At 35.1% G+C, this 19,891-nt stretch overlaps 1 long non-coding RNA gene across 1 annotated transcript in view; it reads left to right on the forward strand.

Moving 5' to 3' along the window:
• Positions 1 to 19,891, forward strand: part of LOC137426453 (uncharacterized) — a 54,994-nt gene that overhangs the window by 29,551 nt on the left and 5,552 nt on the right. The gene's annotated exons all lie outside the window — the stretch shown is intronic.

Here is a 19,891-nt window from a genome sequence, read left to right on the forward strand (position 1 = left end):
CCCTGCTGCAGAAAGGGGAATTATTAGCAATGGCACAAAATATATTTGGCCCACCTCTCCCACTATCCCCCCACACCGCTCCCAAAGGGGGTGGTGTTTCTAGTAGCAAGAAATAGTCAAGTAGAAAAGATACAAAATAGCAAACAAAGCATCAGGCAACCACTTCCACAACATCTGAGATTGATTCTGTCTCGGAATACTTTCGCAAAAACGTACTCTCCCTCTCTCTCATGCACCAGTTTATCCCAACCTACCTGTGGCTAGCCTATCCATCCTCTTGGAGTCTATATCCTAGGCCCTGGTAGACCGAATCCAGTGGCAAGGCGTTTGCAGTCAAGCAGCTTTCTTTCTCAACATTGAGAACATCTCAACATCAACTACCCTGACTGAGGAGAAGTGTGTCCATCCTCAACAAAGTCAGAAAACATCAACTTACAAATCTCAAGGCTGAATGAACTCTTCAACCAAGCACTTTCCTTCCTCAGTCATGGTGGCACATTGTTAAATCCGTCTCTCATAGAGTATGGTCCTTGTGAACCCTATCCCTCATATTAAACTTGTCTGCATCACTGCAGACAAGATAGGGCAGAATTCCTCAACTCGGTGTTTGCCTAGACTATGCATACAAATCCATGAGCCTAGACTATGTATACAAAAAGGATAACTATATTGAGGGAACTCAGCTGAATGTTGTCCAACAGTTCACTTACCTGCGTAGTTTCCTCTCCAGTCATATTCTGTAATCAAGGCTTACATGGCTGTTGCAATCCCCACCCTCAATCATGGGTCACCATGTGCACCTCCTTGAGCGCTTCCATCAATGCTGACTCCGCACCATCCTCAAATTCCGATGGCAAGACTTCATCATCAAAGTGGAGGTGCTAAAAAGATCCAACAGCACCAGGATAGATGCCAGTCTCCTGCAGAATCAGCTGAGATGGGCAGGCCACGTGGTCATGATGGATGACCACCACCTGCCCAAGGTGGGGCTGCATGGGGAGTCGAGTACCAGAAAGCACGGCAGAGGGCCCCCCGATAAGTGTTTCAAAGATTCACTGAAGAAGTCCCTCTCGATCTACAATATATCAACCATCATCTGTGGGAAACACAGGTTACAGACCATTCATTATACCTGGGGACTTCATATATAAAGTGTAACACAGCCCACTTTGAAAACCAGCCAATGGCCAGCAACGAGGAGAGGAGGAGAAGAAAAGACCCACCCTCACCCATCAACAATCAGAAGTACGGGTGCAGGGCTTGTCTCTCAAGAATTGGACTGCTCAACCACCGTCGGGCGTGCCCATCACCTACCACCTTCATCTGCAAAGAACTGCCAGCGAGAGATAATGGGAGGAAGAGCAGAAAGAATGTAGTCGGTGTGTTTTGGTTCGGGAGTTTGCATGGCAGGTGGTGGATATTGTCAGGGTGAGTGAGTTGCAAACCCATGTTCTACTACTTGTTGCAGACTCAAGTTCTTGTAAGAGGGAAGCACATAGGATTACCTTTATAAGTAGATTCTACAGGAGCCATATTGATTACCCGGCACTCGCGAAGCGAAAAGCAGGGTTAGGCATTCGTTGGCATACGTGCGCATGTATGGCGTACGTGCCTGCATTTTAAAAATTCATTTTCTCGGCAACCGTTGGTCCGATTGACACCAAATTTTACCATAGAAGCGCCTCCGCCTGTAGAATTTTTTTTATTCATAATTATGACGTTATAGGTCACGTGGTATGGACGCCATCTTGGAAAAACGTTACACCTCTATATCTCCCAAATCGCTCAATGGAAAAAATTGAAACATTGCTCATTGTCAAATACTCCCCATGGGGAATAAGATATGTTGATGATGATGTCATCGTTGCCTTTATTATGACGTGATAATTCGATAAGTACAATGCTTGATCTGATCAGTATGAAAAAAAAATTCCTCGGCAACCGTTGGTCCGATTGACACAAAATTTTCAGAATATGAGTGGCTCCTCCTATATAATTTTTAAAATAATTATGACGTCATAGGTCACGTGGTACAAGAGCCATCTTGGAAAAATCGAAAATAGTTGCACCTTTATATCTCCGAAACCGCTCCTTGGGAAACATTTAAAGATGGCTCATTGTCATGCACTCCCCTTGGGGAATAAGATATGTTAATGATGTCATCGGTACCTTAATTATGACATTGTGGCGGACACAAAAGCCCACTGGCGTGGTGACATCATTCCGCGCACCAAGTGGGCGGTGGCCACGCCCGAGGGGTAGGCGTGGCCTCATGATATACACCGGGCGCGCAGCCCGGAGCGCGCCAGTGTTACAGTGAGCTCCTCAAATAAAGACGCTTATAAGTTACCGCTTGTCCGCTTCCTCCTTGCTCGCAAGCAGCGCGCGTAATGCTGCGCTTTAACATGATAATTCGACAAGTACAACACTTGATTCGATTAGTATGAATTTTTTTTTCTCTGCAATTCTTGGTCCGTTTGACACGAATTTTTCACCATATGAGCGCCTCCTCCTGTATAATATTTTAATGATAATAATGACCTCATTGGTCGTGTGGTACAGGCGCCATCTTGGAAAAAAACGAAAAATGTTGCACCTCTATATCTCCAAAACCAATCTGGAAAAAATTGAAACATGGCTCATTGTAAGGGACTCCATATGGGGAATAGGTGTTGTTAATGATCACGTCATTGGTGCCATAATTATGACGTCATAATTCGACAGGGACAACACTTAGTCTGATCAATTTGAAATGTATTGGGCGTGATCTATGCAACAATTATATTGGAGAATATAAATTTATGATGCCATCGCTGACGTGTTCTGGTAGCCATATTGGATGAAAGAAAGAAAAAAAATGTTCAAAAACAGAAGAGTTGGCTCGCAACAAGTTGACTGCGCAGGGTAAGTATTCCATGAATACCATCTAGTTATTTACAAGTGAAGCAGAAGGATACCTGTAGTCAAACCCCTCTCAGTCAAACTGCCAAAATCCAGAACTACTGCTCACCTCCACTCATTTGTTCCTCTTTTGTCCCACCTGGGGAAACCAACTTCCAGACTCTTTAATCTGATTCTTCCATCCAGGTCTTCAAGACAGCTATTCACTACCATATAAAACCATGATCTTCTTCTTTGTCCTTCTTTTCTAGATGTCTATCTAAACCCATGTCCTTTTTGGCTGGTTGACAAAAAGTGAAATGATGAATGGATCAAGGTAAAAATAAGAGCTGGATTTAGAATACAGTACACATTTTATGTCAAGTAGTAATGACATGAACTTCACAGTAGTGTAACTCTCTGCTGTCTGTGAGCCTTAGTTTTCGAAATATTTCCCACTTCCGGTATGATTATGCCACTTCCTGTTGTGTTAAAATTAGCCCTGTTTGACAAGATGCAACTCCAAGGTACCCATTTTTTGAGATATTACCCACTTTCTGTATTAAGATGTCACTGGTCGCCATTTGTGTTTTGGATCAGCTTTTCAAACTTTCCTATAGGTAGTCGATATGTTTTTTAAGTTTCACAATGATCAGTTAAGCGGTTTCAGAGAACATTAATTTAAATGTTTTCCTTGGGTCCAATATGGCTGTCAGATGGCGTGCCCAATGGCGTCATTGTTATCAAATTATATTAAACTTGCGCTCGCGAAGCGAAAAGCGGGGTTAAGCATTCAGTTGCATACGTGTGCCGTGTGCCGTACGTGTCTGCATTAAAAAAAATTCATTGTCTCGGCAACCGTTGGTCCGATTGACACAAAATTTTACCATAGAAGCGCCTCCGCCTGTTTAATTTTTCTATTCATAATTTTGACGTCTTAGGTCACGTAGTACGGACGCCATCTTGGAAAGACGTTACACCACGATATCTCCCAAACCGCTCAATGGAAAAATTTTAAATATGGCTCATTGTCAAGTACTCACCATGGGGAATAAGATATGTTGATGGTGATGTCAGCAGTGCCTTAATTATGACGTCATAATTCGCCAAGTACAACGCTTGATCTGATCAGTATGAATAAAACAAAAATTCCTCTGCAACTTTTAGTCTGATGGACACGAAATTTTCAGAATATGTGCGGCTCATGTATAATTTTTTAATGATAATGACAACGTCATAGGTCACGTGGTACAGACGCCATCTTGGAAAAAATCGAAAAAAGTTGCACTTCTATATCTCCGAAACCACTCCATGCAAAAAATTGAAACATGGCTCATTGTGAAGTACTGCCCTCGGAGAATAAGAAATGTTAATGATGATGTCATCGGTGCCTTCGTTATGACGTCATAATTCGACAAGTACAACACTTATCCGATCATTGTGAGTAGTGTATATATGTTGCTTCTGGGACACTCTCATTTTCCCATTGACTTACATGTTAATTTTTCCCCTCCCTCATTGCCCCTAAACACCTCTATTTCTCTCACCCTGTTCTTTACGAACCTTCTAACCTTTTGACATGTTATCCTTATTCATTAGACCACTTAAACAATGGTCCTTCTGTGTGAACCTGTGATCCTTCTGACCTTATGGACCTTTTAACCTTTTACTCTTAATATCATCTGGTGAATCATCTTTGGCCCACTCAAACAACGACCCTACAAATATTTGTTTATGTGTGGGAAATAATTTAATTCTCCTACAACTCTCCTCACCATCTAATACATTAACAAAAAATATGTTTGAGTTTGGTTCTTTCTCAAGATATTTTAACTGAGCTAAGATAAAATGGTAAACCTCCCTCAATGTTCTTGTTTGAGCGCATCCAGTGCCACACACTTTTTGGTAGGCTCTGTCCACCTTTTGTTAAGCTCCGTCCACTTTTTGGTAAGCCCCGCCCACTTTTTGGTAAGCTCCGCCCACTTTTGGTAAACCCCGCCCACTTTTTACAAAGCCCCCCCCACTTTTTGTTAATCCACGCCCACCTTTTGCTATGCCCCGCCCACTTTTGCTAAGCTCCGCCCACTTTTGCTAAGTCCCACCCACTTTATAAACTCTTCACCATTGTATCATTTCCAGGTAATACATTACATCATTTTCAGGGAATTTCCATCACATCATTTCCAGTTAAGACACGCCCAGGTTTGCCCAGGGAATTTCCACAGGAAATGACACACACCCAGCCCTTCTTATAAAAGGCACCGACCACACAGGCTTTTTCAAACACGCTTTCTGCTTCACTTGAGAATGGACTACTATGCCGAAATGGAATGGGATAACTTTGCTATTCCTTGGAGTCCTACTACCTGTGTAGAACTCAACCTTCAGATTGATGAACTGGACTCGAACCTCTTATCAATGGAGGTAAGTTTGTTTATTTATTAATTTATTTATTTAATTAATTTTTTTTTTAATTTTTTTTTTTTTTTTAGATGAGACTCGTGTAAGAGTTAACAAAGTTTATTTTAATATTCATAGAGCTTGATTTATACAAATAAAAATATTGTATTAAATTAATACATTGTTATTTTCTTTCACAGGAAATTGTATCTGAGATACGAAATGAAAATTCTGCTTTTAACACAACTTGGGATGAAGTTATTTTTTTGTTTGAAGACTTTTTGAACAACCAAGACCCCCAGAACGAGTTCTACCTTGATGATCCAGCCAAAGAGTTATACCTTGTAGATCCACAAAATCCTGAAAAAGAGTTTTACCATGATGATACTTGTTGTGAGTTATCAAAACAAAACCCACTGAACAAGTTCTACCTTGATGAGTCAGAATACAAGTCATACATTGGAGACCCACACATTTCTGAAAATTGGGAAACGGGAATTCTCCCTGATGGTCCGCAGTTATACTATGTGAGACACATCATAGAAACCCTAAAAAATTGGGCAAGGAGAGTTCTCCCTGATGGTCCGCAGTTATACTATGTGAGACACATCATAGAAACCCTAAAAAATTGGGAAACGGGAATTCTCCCTGATGGTCCGCAGTTATACTATGTGAGACACATCATAGAAACCCTAAAAAATTGGGCAAGGAGAGTTCTCCCTGATGGTCCGCAGTTATACTATGTGAGACACATCATAGAAACCCTAAAAAATTGGGAAAGGGAAGTTTTCCCTGATGGTCCGCAGTTATACTATGTGAGACTTATCACGGAAACCCCCAATATTTCTGAAAATTGTGGTTCTACCTTGGGGACTTGGAAAGATGGTTATATTTTTGGAGACTCGGAATGGGGGTTTTGTTTTGATGACTCGGAATGTGATACCTATCTTGGAGGCTCAACAGGAATGTGGTTATACCTTGGGAACTTGGAAAGTTGGTTTTATTGTGGAGACTCTACCTGTGGGGTCCATCTTGGAGACTCTTTGGATTCTAAAGCAATGAACAATGTTCTTTGTTTAATGACGCTTGATTTAAGCAATATCAAGAAAGTTCGAGGAAGAAAATGCTGGAAAATTCTTTCTTCCCATTTCTACTTCTTCAAACTTGAAAGCCTTGAAAGACAGAATTGGCAGAAGAGGAAAAAAATAAAATGAAATACACATTTTAAAAAAAGAAGAAAAAAAAGATTATGTTAGGGGTTGGGTGGGATTTTGAATGTGAGGGTTAGGGATGGGGTTGGGTTAGGGATGGGGTTGGGTTAGGGTTGGGATTTTGAATGTGAGGGTTAGGGTTGGGGTTGGGTTAGGGATGGGGTTGGGTTAGGGTTGGGATTTTGAATGTGAGGGTTAGGGTTGGGGTTGGGTTAGGGATGGGATTGGGTTAGGGTTGGGATTTTGAATGTGAGGGTTAGGGATGGGTTGGGGTTGGGTTAGGGATGGGGTTGGGTTAGGGATGGGGTTGGGTTAGGGATGGGGTTGGGTTAGGGATGGGGTTGGGTTAGGGATGGGGTTGGGTTAAGGATGGGGTTGGGTTAGGGATGGGGTTGGGATAGGGATGGGGTTGGGTTAGGGATGGGTTGGGTTAGGGATGGGGTTGGGTTAGGGATGGGGTTGGGTTTGGGATGGGGTTGGGTTAGGGATGGGTTTGGGTTAGGGATGGGGTTGGGTTAGGGATGGGGTTGGGTTAGGGTTTGTATATTATTATGACTCACTCACACATACACAAAAGTTAAGCCCCAACTAAAAAGTTGTGGGATTCTGTGTTTGGGGGGTTCACAGATTTAAAAACGTATCCCCATTATACACACACAAAAGTTAAGCCCCAACTAAAAAGTTGTGGGATTCTGTGTTTGGGGTTCACAGATTTAAAAACGTATCCCCATTATACACACACAAAAGTTAAGCCCCAACTAAAAAGTTGTGGGATTCTGTGTTTGGGGTTCACAGATTTAAAAACGTATCCCCATTACATTTTATTTATTTATTTATTATTTTCAAGGGTATTATCTGCTTACTTGTGTTTTTTGTAATTCTTGCGAGTAAAATGAACCCAAGATTTCTTCTCCATTTAAATCATATAATTTGTAGGTCCAAGGGACTGTATCCATTACATCAATGATTTTAAATAATTCACGAGTCCATTTTTGTGTATAACCTTTCTCAAAATGACTTTTCCATTTGTATATTCTTACAATATCACCAACTTTAAACTTGGGCTTTCTCAAATTAATCTCCTTTTCATATTCTAATTTTGTAAATGTTTCTGATGGTTTTGATTTTGTTGATGAATGAACTGTATTATTGTAATTATCTACAATATCCTGAATTAAATACACCCATTTTTGAGAACCGAGTTGTGTGAATTTTTTATATAATTTCTCTTTTAAAGTACGATTAAAACGCTCAATAACAACTGCCTTTCCTTCATTAAAGGTGCTGTATAATTTAATACCCTTCCCCTTAAGAAATTTCATGAATATTTTGTTATAGAACTCTGTTCCCTCATCAGTCCATAACTTCTTTGGTTTCCTTTTATCCCGATCAAATATTAGCTTAAAGGCTAACATTAAAGTATCACCCCTTTTATTTTTTAAAGGGACAACCCAGGCAAATCTACTCCTCAAATCAATAACGGTTAAAGCATACCTGTATCCCCTGTCATTATTCAATTCAATTAAATCAGCGGACCATATGTGGTCGGTGTATTTAGAATAAACCTTCCTTCTTTTAAACTTTGCGATTATAGGTTTGTGTAATTCTTCAGCCAAAAGCTCCTCAGTCTTGATGACATCATTAGAGCCTAATAGTTTTTTGAGGAATAACCAAGACCAAGTTTCAATTTAGCATTTATCAAATTTCTCACAATAAACCTATCAACTTTCTCTCTCAACGTTGGATTTTGTATCAAAGACAAATTATACAACATTTCGCTGTCGGCTTTATGTTTTTCAGTCAACGTAGTGGTTTTCCCATAAGCAATATCATGCTTCATACACACTTCGTCAACCCTATTTGTAGGTTTAGACCAAGGTTTAGGATTGTCAGCCTCATCTAATATTTTATCCAAGTTTGTTCCTGGACCACAGAAAGAATACCCTGGAAGGTGTAATTCCCCTGGAATTCCAGTTGTTGTAAATTTACTTCCTGACAGAAACTTTTGTATGTCTCCTCCTCTTTTAGGAGAGATGAATTGGCACTTTTTAGAGCCACATACTTGACATATTCCTTTTTGATAAACTCTATTATTTTTAGCTTTAACATAAGAGATATTTTTAGATTTAGTTTTCTTTTTACATTTGAGACAATAACTCATATTTATTTATCAGAAAAATTCCGACAGAGTATCAAAACCTTTTTGGTTTTCAACATATACATTTCAATCTTCATTTTTAAAACATAAAGAATCCTAAGGAATGCCTTCACTCTCTCCTCCATTTATTTACAAATAAAAACTAACTAAAGTCAATGACACCAACATCATCAATCACATAATCTTTTCCTTCTTCTTCTTCACCACTTTCTCGTTTAAATCTCCTCCCTGAAATTGAAGACATTGACGTTGTTATTTTTGAAACCATTATCTTCATAAGAGTTGTTAATTCTTTCATTTCCTCTTCGGTGCGTTGAGATTGATTTATTTGCTCTAATACACTCGATCTTTTACGAATCTCACTGATTTCCATCTTTTTATATTTTTCCTCCCTCTCTCTTTGCTCCCTTTCCTCCCTCTCCTCCTTCTCCTTTTTTTCCCTCTCCTCCTTCTTCTTTTTCTCTCTTTCCTCCTTCTCCCTTTTCTCTCCTTCCTCCTTCTCCTTTTTCTCCCTCTCCTCCTCCTTCTCCTCCCTCTCCCTTTCCTCCTTCTCCTTTTTCTCTCTTTTCTCCTTCTCTTCTTCAACTCCTTCCTCATCCCTTGCTACCCTTGAGTTTAAACCCCAAAGAATATTATACATATACTCATCTGGATTTTGAGATATTCTTGTATCTATAATTATTTTTCTCATAATAGGATACCAATAAGATTTGTTGACGATTTCTAAAAGAGTTTTATATTTCATAACTTTGAGAAGTTCATTTTTATTTAATACTTTAAACAAGTCTCTATTTGTGGGTTTAACAATATCAGTATAAGGCCAGTTTTTTATGACAAAATTCCCATGTATATGCTCCAAATCATAAGGTATGTAATACCGAGCACCCTTTTCTTGTAGGTATCCTTGAATACAAAAATTATAATTCTCTTGTAGTCTTCTTCCTGTCATTTATGTATCAGAAATATATGTGAGATTAATATTATGACAGGTAATACCACCCCATCTTCCCACTACCAAATCGGTTTGTATTCCTCGGCTTTCTATCCTTATCTCATTACCTTCCTTCTTTGTCATGCGAACCATCGCTATACTATCATATATTTTTCTTTTCTTAAAATCACGTATTTGTTGTTTACTAATTGTACTTCCACATAAATCCTTATCTTCACCAAGTGGATAATATTCTTCTTTACGAGACTGATTTAAATCATGTAGGTCTTCTATGTTTATTGAAAAAGACCAATTATACCCTAAATCAGGCATATCATACCCCCATTTATTAATTCGCATATTAACTATATGTCCTTCTTTATAAAATTCAATTGTAAGCAGGTAGTTAAATTCAATGAGGAAAGGTGTGTGGTCAGTATAACCAGGTGTTGTGGTTGTAAATTTTATTTGTTTAACAAAACGTGCTGTTTTCTTTAAAAATATATATTGTGATAAATCACTAAATCTAATTAAGTCATTCGCATCTGTAGGGTTTGGATAATTGATTAATTTATAAGTATTCTTCATATTAATATTTTTACTTACACTATATTTTTGTCGTTCAGCCTGTGCCTTTGTATAATAATTTGATAAATCAATATCCTGAGAGGATTTTCCAAAGATAGAACCATCTTTTCCAACATAAGTCATTTATATTAGATTTTAAATGATATCATAAAAATTTTCATTATTGTTGAGTTGAAATAATACATATAAACATAATTTACCACAACATTTAGAATTAATTTCTTGAACTTGAAATGTTTGATAAACACCATTCTGTAAGAATTGTATTACTTCAACAGGTGGTGGCATACCATAACTATCAAAATAATATTTATCCTGACTATTATGAATACAAACCCAATGAGAACCATTCTGTGTGTCTAAATTCATAATAATATTCTTTGTATTCTTATTTATATGTATTAATTCATCTCTCATACAAATAACCACATTATCAATTTTTAGTGTTTTACAATAGTAGTAAGTTCTATATTTGACGTTGTATTCTTTCCAAATTGTTTAAACCATTTATCCATTTATTTATGAGAAAGATACAATCCATTACCCCGTTTAGTTAGTTTAACACCCGCTTGAGCGATAGAGGAAAGCATATCTCCAACCAACAATCTAGCTTTATCAGGTAGACTTTCAAGTTTTTGAGCAAAATCTACAATTACACCACTTCCACTAATTTGTTTCTCCAACTCCTTGTTATGTCTTTCCAATTCTTTTTGAGCTTTTAGTTGTGCCTTCCTTTCGTTAGCAGTTTTTACCGCTGCTGAAATACCACCAGTCAATGCTCCCGCCGCACTTAAACCAGCAAATAAAGGAATTAGAAATGGGAGAAATCCTCCTCTTGACTCGTCTATTGAATATTTCTTTAACATAGGTTTCGTCATTTTAATTTTAAGTGAACCAGTATCATTTAGTGTTTTTACTTGTGTGTGTGTGAGTAAAACATCAATTCTTACAGCTCCTTTTCTTTGAATTGTATTAACATTAATAATACAAGGCTTTTGATTTTGAATACAAGATGTTAATTTATTAAGATTGATTTGATTAACATATACCCCAACCATTTATTTATGAGAAAAAACCTATGTGATATTAATCATAACACCATTATCTGTATTAATCTGTAATTCTGTTTCCTCCAAAAGCAAACAATATGCATTAACCTCTTCACTCTCCCCTCTTTCAATGTATAGAGAAGTATCCACTCGATTAGACTTTATAGTTTCCTTTTGAGAACTCAGGTCAATTGCGTAGATTGTATAAAGTTTTTGAAACGCAACCATATCCAAAATAGGATCATTATTACCATTACTTTCACACACCTTTTAGTAGGACTTGTAGGCTTCCGCATAATCATATTTTTCCCAATCAATTTCCAATCTATCTCGCAGATAAAATGTGCCATCAAGAGAAACCCGAAGTTGTTTCACCTTAGCATTATCACTCAGCACATTATTCTTATTAGTACTGTCCTCTCCATCTGGTTTTTAAAAAATGAGCCAGAGGTATCGTGGCTTTCCTTGAAGAACACCCAAATTCCAAGTGTAGGTAGTGTGTTCCAGTTTAACGTGTTGACATCTTCTTTTAAGGTATGATACATTTAGCGGTTTCTTTGAGTTAAGTCTTCTATTTAACATCTCTTCCGTTTTAAGATTAGGAGTATATTCACTGATATACCAACACAAATCATTAATAACAAATTTATTGTTGTCTCCAAAAGCATTTTCATCCCCAAAAAGCAACCTATTTACATTATCATTCCTTTGTAGTTGAAATCTAATTTTAAGACCATACAAAACTTTATCATAATCGCAAAATCCAAATATACCTTTAAGAGGTACTGCTACGGTAAAACTATTCACTGCTTTTGTTTCATCATTATACATTGCCTTCCTTTGACTATAACCAGGGTCAGCATTTGTTCCCGTTGACATATCAGGAATAAAACCTTCAACAGCTCCCTTACCCATTCTATCACTAAACGAATATAGTGTAAATTTCATCATTTCAGATGTAGCAGAGACATAATCAACCGCTTCAACCTCTTGTGTTCCAATATACAGGCGGACACTGTCAAACATTTTCCAGAAGAAATCATTTATGAGTGTAGCATTAGTATTATTTGCAGCCTTAGTGAATTTAAATTTACACAGCAAGAAACTATCAGCTATATTCAAGTAAGTTTGTTGATTATTTATTTCAAAACTTTTTGTTCCGTTTGAATTCCAGTCTGTTCCAGTTATAGCATTTACCTTAAAATAGTCTTCCTTTTTGTGGAGTTTGAAATGATAATTGTATCATCCAAATCATAGATACTATCAATCGCTTCCATACTTGTATTTATATAGTATTAATATCGTTGAAACCCTGACCCAAGTATTTTAATGATTTTTTGTCGTTCTTGTGACGATAGTTGAGTTTTACCTTTTTTTATTTCTTTGATTGCTTGTAATTTATGAGACTCCTTTTGAGCATCTTTTATACTCTTTATAGCACCCGCAACGGAGCCCACGGCAGAAGCAGTTGAACCAATTAGGTCTTTATGTTTAAGGATGGTTGAACCAATACCCATTAGAGTATCAATTATCCCATCTCCTTTATTTCGAAATTGATGACCTACACCTCGTTGTCTCTTAGGTTTATAGTATCCTTTACCCACATACCTTGTATAGTATGGTGAAAGGTACATGCCCTCCCCTGTAATTATTTTATATTTTCCCAACTCATGTTTTCTCACAATAACCATTATTTATTTATTGAAAAACTTCACGTAGGTGAATTCTGATGGATATAATTTCATCATTAAAGGATATCATACGATTATCTTGGTCGGTTATCCTAAAATTTACTCTGTATATGGTTTTTCCTGACACAGGTAAATAGACAAGATTTTTTGGTTCCATATTAAATTTATAACCAATCGGGGTTGAGTATGCACTGAATGAAAATATTGTATTTGTTCTTATTCCATCGTTATAAGCACCATCAATCAAATCACAATGAATTAATACTGAATTTATACCGGAGGATATTTGGATAACATTATCACTGTAAAACGTCCCGTTATTTTCAATCTTTTTTGAAGAGAAACCCAATAGCTCTCTAAACGAATTTTCAATCGTGAAATCAACTTTATAATTATTTTTAAGTTTAATAGTTGATTTTGAAGTGTGTTTTTGAATATCTATTACAATATTTTTTGGTTCATCACCTTTTTCTTTCATAAGGCGAGAGACTTCTGAAGATATTTGAGAAATCTCGTAAGCTCCAGGTGAAACGGTTATAGTTTTATATCCACTTCCTGGATTATAACTAAACTTGTTGTTTTTCTCTGTGATATTAAAAAGGGTATTGTAAGTTTCCATTGACAACAAAGATGCCTCATATGAGGTAAGGGGGTCAAGTTGTAGTGGGTAAGGGAATGAAGCTGTGTAATCGCTCGTTGTGAAATTAAAACTAAGAATTGTGCTTCTCATCTTATTTAATATCTAATAAAATATCTTTGTATTGACATTTATTAATTATTTTCATGTTCATCAACTGATCTAAAATGGCTGAGGATTCATTAAAACAATTGTTGTTTCCAGCCTTCTTACTACCTAACAACAATAATAGCCTATTAACTAATTGTGATGGGTCATTTGGAAGAAAACTAACACCCGAACCAAGCTTACTTAAAGCATCAATAATATGTTTCTCCTTCTCATTCTTCTTACTTTTACCAGCAACAGAAACTCCATAATCAAGTGCATTTAGCAACTCAATATATACCCTATCTTCCTCTCTTTCCATATCAAGTGGTTCCTCAAAATATTTTGAACCGCTGAATCCGGGGTTTGTTAGAAGAAACATTAATCTTGGAGTTAATTTAACATTTGGTTGAGTAGAACTCAAGAACATCAATTCATCATTAAATATCAATACCTTTTCTTCCACAAGATGAAACACTGCTGGTTCTTCTGTTGGAATGAGACCTGCTCTGGTTTTTGAACCCGCCGAATATTCATTGTTTTGAAGAGCTTCCACAACATAATTAGGTGGTTGATTTACCTCCTCAAGTTTCCGAAATAATCCTTCATCATCATATTGTAATTTTCCAAGTTCTTGTTTTGTTATCTGACTAAAATCTTTGAGCATTTGAAGTTTTTTCGGAGTAAATTCTACCGTGGGAACTGTAGGGTGTTGAGTTTTTAAAAGCGGTTTAAAAAATTTCTCTTGTTTTCTTTCAAAGGCTTCTTCACCAGTTAGTTTCTGTCTCCGTTTCTTCTTTATCTCTTCCTGTTGCTTTACAACTTTTGAAACCAACTCTTGATGTTCCTTAAACTTTCTTGCTCTTTCTTCAGCATTCATTTAGTATTGAAAAATATCATTTAATGAATTGTAAAGGTCAATGGGAAAATTTTCCTTTTCTTCATCATTATAGTAAATGTGTTGAAATAAATCTTTTTCTTTAAATATTTCATCAAATTCTTTACTGGTATTAATACGAGTTGTTATTTCTTCTTCACTAATACTTGTATCTCTGCTTTTCATACGTTTGCGTTGAGTCTCCTCATCGATATCAAAACCGAATGATAAAATCTTAACTCCATCACCACACAATTGTTTAATAATTTGTCTCATTCCTTCAGGATTAGTTTCTAAAATCCCAAGACCATTAGATTTTACTTTATTTAACTCACTCTTACAATGTGAATATTTTGTAGAACCAAGAGAGACCTCCTCAAATATTTGACCTTCGTTCCTCAATCGCATATGTTCCTCCATTGAAATGTAGTAATAATCTTTCCCTTCTACTTCTCCTGGTCGCTTTGCTCTGGTTGTAGTACTCACAAAACGAATCATAGGGTGTTTTTAAAAAAAACTTACAATCTTTTCATTTTTACTATTCAAGAATTTAGATTTATGAAAGTTCTTTCCAGAAGCAGATTTACCCACTAGGTTAATAATAATTGTTGTCATTTATATATGTAATTATGTTTAAAATAAAAATACATCCTTTAATATCTCATCTTGTTTCACAACAATATATTTATATTTTCCAATCGTGTGTTTCATATAATTTTCAAATTCTTTTTACATAACGTAGAGCAATTATCTCTCCAAAAATTATTTACATCTATTGAATTTAACTTAAATAAAATAAAAGTATTAGCATTGTTTCTTATTGAGCGTCGAGGGAGTTGAAAATATGACTGACTAAGATAAATACAATTACAAGAAGAATGTCTCCCTCTTGTATAGTAGCTATCCATTACTGTTTGGTTTCTCTCATTAACACAATCATCAAAGATGACGAGGTTCTTTTTTGATTTATCTAAATCTTGAGGTGAAGGTATATCATCCGTATCATCACTGAGAATACAAGTTATGGGTTTTGGTTTAGGTTTCTGTGTATCACAAAATAGTTGTATTATATCCTCAATGTTATAATCATTTAGTTTGTTTTGAAGTTTAAATAAACCGATAATGTCTTCCTTTTTAAGACCTGCATTAAAACCCTGTGAGAGTAGTTGATACTCGGGTTGAAAACGTGACTTTGTAAAAATTATTAAATTATCATAATCTAAAAAATTAGGACCAAGGAGCATCTTTAAAAGTAAACAGGTTTTCCCACATCCGCTTGAACCAACTATTAGACATCTCAATGAATTTGGAATGTTTTTATGGTTATTAAATTTTATCTTATTTTCCCAAATGGGTAAAAAATCATTCATTTATATATTTGGAAAACAAGTCATCTAACTTTTTTTGAGCTATTTTAGAAACTCTATATTTTATCCTGAGTTCGGGTTTAATTTCAAAATAATTCATTATTTTATTTATATAGTATCTTGTATTAACATTTCCATTAAAATTATTTTGAATAATAAATATCATTAAACCCTTATACATTTCCTCAATACAAATAGTCTCTTCCCTTGAAAGAAATGGTGTATTATCATCACAATACTTAACATTCATCTCTCTTATTAATCTTGTAAAGTAATTCATTTTTGGTTCTAATTTAAAAGAGTTATATGTTTTTTTATATTTCTTATTATCATTAATTAGAATATAATCACAGAATAAACATTGTTTATATGAATCCTCATCATTAAGCCCCACTCTATCACAAGCCGGACAATTCTCTAATTTATCATATGGAGAGTCTGGAAATTCTAAATATCCTTCAGAACTTATCATATTTATGTGGTAAATTTTTACTTAAACTAAATGCAAGTTTATTCATTAATAAATACAATGTTTCAAAGCACAAAAGACAAATTTCAATCAATCTCTACTTCGGTGAAAGATATAGAAAAATATGTCAAAGATGTTAAATTGAACAAAGATAAATATGGAAATTTTTGGGTAAAACCAGTTATGGAAAATAACATGAGCCCCTCTATTTCATTTAAAGGAAGAGCTCTAACTATACCTGGAAAGACATCCATTAAAGTAAATCTAACAAAAGTTTCTCCTCTACTCCTGGCAATTTATTCAAAGCTTGAAAAAGTGATTGACCACGATACTTTGAAAAATAATGATAAGACCATCAACAATACTCGTGGAGAAATTTGTATTTACTTTAATAATCCAAAGGGTGTAGATCTAAGTAAAATGAATGATGTTAATATTTCTGGTGAAATGTCATTTCGTTCTATGATAGTTAGAGATTATTTAAAGATAACTTTTGATATTAAAAATGTAGAAGATTGAATCCGTTAATGAAAGAAAGTATATTGGTATAGATGGAAAGGTTTTTTCTGCTAATTAAATATGAGTCATTACAGCAGTGAAGATTTTACTATTTCATTGAACTCGGACGATAGTGATGATAGTATTTCATTGAACTCGGACGATGGTGATGATAGTATTTCATTGAACACAGATGATAGTTATGATACTAATAGTTTGTGCTCAAATGATAGTTATGAGAGTAGCTTTATTGATGACTCTGAGTATGATTCTGAGTATTCATGTGATAGTTATGACTTAGATGATTCTGAGTGAAAAAGTGTTTTAGTTTAAGCACAGCGATATATATAAAACGGAGCTGTAAAGCTCAAAAGTGTTTTATTTTAAGCACAGTGATATATATAAAACACGTTTTCTCACGCTATAAATATGGTTTATTGTGATACTTGCGAGAAGGAAGTAAAATATTATAAACAACATATTCTCACCGCAAAACATACATACAACATTCTTAACAAACTTTCCCCTCTTCCACCTAAAACAAAACATTGTAAGGTCTGTAAAACAACCATCCTCAAGAAGGGGTTTAAAGCCCATCTTAAAACTAACAAACACTTGTCAAAATTGTTTACTATTAAAAACTCTGATGGTGCATTCAAAGGACATATTAAAATAAGAGTCTTTAACTTCAAACCTCCTGAACCAGAGTCTATAGTTGATGCTGTAGAAATAGTTAAACCTGCTGTTCAAACGTTGATTGAAAAAACACTAAAAGAAATGAAACCACTTAAATTTTATATGGGAGTAAAATTAGAAATGACAAAGGATAAAGGAGTTATAGATACACCATACATGAGAACTGAGCCACACTTTATATCTTCATATCAAGATTTTAAAACATCAGGAGTCTATGATGAACTTATTAAACAAGAGCAAGATGTGGATAATTCAATCGTAGGAAGTGGTTTCAATATAGGAAAAATTATTTACATAGGCATTCATATTCTTAAATCAGATCCTCTAAAAGCTTCTTCTTACATTGATTTACCCAGTGTTATCAAAAATAGAAAAGCAGTTATCAATATCAAAAATAAAGACAATAAATGTTTTCTCTGGTCTATTCTAGCACACTTACATCCTCCACATTTTCATGATGAAAGAGTATCTCATTATAAAAAATATGAGAATACATTAAATACGAAAGATCTAAAGTTTCCGATGACTTTAAATGATATTCCTAAATTTGAAAAGTTGAATAATTTATCAGTTAATGTTTATGGTCTAACAGAAACAAACAACATTCAGGTTTTAAAGCTTTCTGACAATTGTAAACAAACTCATATTAATCTTCTATATTTTAATTCAGACGAAAATTCACATTATACATACATCAAAGATATTACAAAATTAATAAAACCACAAGTATGTAAAAGAACAAATAAAATATATATTTGTATGCGTTGTCTTAACTTCTTCCATACACAAGAAAGATTAGATAAACATTCAAATTATTGTGGTGAACATAAATCAACGGTAATCAACATGCCTAAAAAAGACTCAAAGATCACATTCAAAGATGAAAAGAAAACAATAAAACATCCATTTGTTATATATGCTGATTTTGAAAGTATTTTAGAAAAAATTGATACTGCTTCTCCAGATCCAAAAGAATCATACACAAATAAATATCAAAAACATACTCCTTGTGGTTTTTGTTATTATATCAAATCATCCGTTGGTGATAAATATAACAAGTTAGAGATGTATAGAGGCTCAAATACCCCAGAGGAGTTTGTGAAACGACTAGAAAAAGACTGTGTTCGATTAACCAAGATAATGAGAGAAACCAATAAACCAATGTCCTTAACAAGTAAAGAAAAAAGAGAATTTATAAAAAACAATGTCTGTCATATTTGTGAGGAGAAAATTGGTAAAGGTCAAAAGGTTAGAGACCATTGTCATCTCACTGGTAAATATAGAGGTCCGGCTCATCAAAGTTGTAATATTAATTATCAACTCCCCTCTTTCATTCCTGTCTTTCTTCATAACAACGCTCATTATGATACACATCTATTTATCAAGGAACTCTCAAAGACTTCTGGAAGTATCTCAGCAATTCCAAACACGGATCAGAAATACATTTCATTCACAAAAACAATTCACACATCTCCTATTACTCATATCAGATTTCTTGATACATTTAAATTCATGGCAAGTCCATTGGCTAACTTGGTTCAAAATCTAAAAGAGTTTCCATGTCTTTCAGAGTATTTTTTAGATAAAGATTTTCTAACACAAAAGGGAATTTACCCCTATGACTATATGGACTCATTTGAGAGATTCAATGAAACACAACTTCCTTTAAAAGAAAATTTCTATAACAAATTAAATAATAGTCATATATCTGATAAAGATTATGTACACGCACAAAATGTTTGGGAAAAATATAACATCAAGAATCTTGGCGAGTATCACGATTTGTATCTCAAAACTGATGTGCTTTTGTTGGCTGATGTGTTTGAGGCTTTCAGAACAATCTGTCATTCTGGATATGGATTGGATCCTGCTCACTATTACACTGCTCCTGGATTGGCTTGGAGCGCGATGTTAAAAATGACAAAACAAGCTTTGGATTTGATAACCGATGTTGATATGCTTTTGATGATTGAAAAGGCAAAGAGAGGAGGAATTTCACAAGTCTGTTCAAAGAGATATGCTAAAGCAAATAACAAGTACATTCCAAATTATGATCCATCGGTAGAGAGCTCCTACTTGATGTATTATGATGCGAACAACCTGTATGGCTGGGCAATGTCTCAGGCTCTTCCTTATGGAAAATTTAGATGGGTAAAGGAAAAAGATTACAAAAAGGTTTTACAAGATGTATGTATCTCTACACAAAAAGAATTGGATGATTCAAAGGTTGGTTATTATTTTGAGGTCGATTTGAAATATCCAGAGGAACTTCATAACCTACACAAAGATCTCCCATTTGCTTGTGAAAAGGAAAGTCCAAAGAAGGAGTGGTTAAGTGATTATCAACAATCA

This window comes from Myxine glutinosa, chromosome 5, assembly GCF_964187855.1.
Source record: "Myxine glutinosa chromosome 5, kmMyxGlut1.1, whole genome shotgun sequence".
Classification (NCBI taxonomy): domain Eukaryota; kingdom Metazoa; phylum Chordata; class Myxini; order Myxiniformes; family Myxinidae; genus Myxine; species Myxine glutinosa.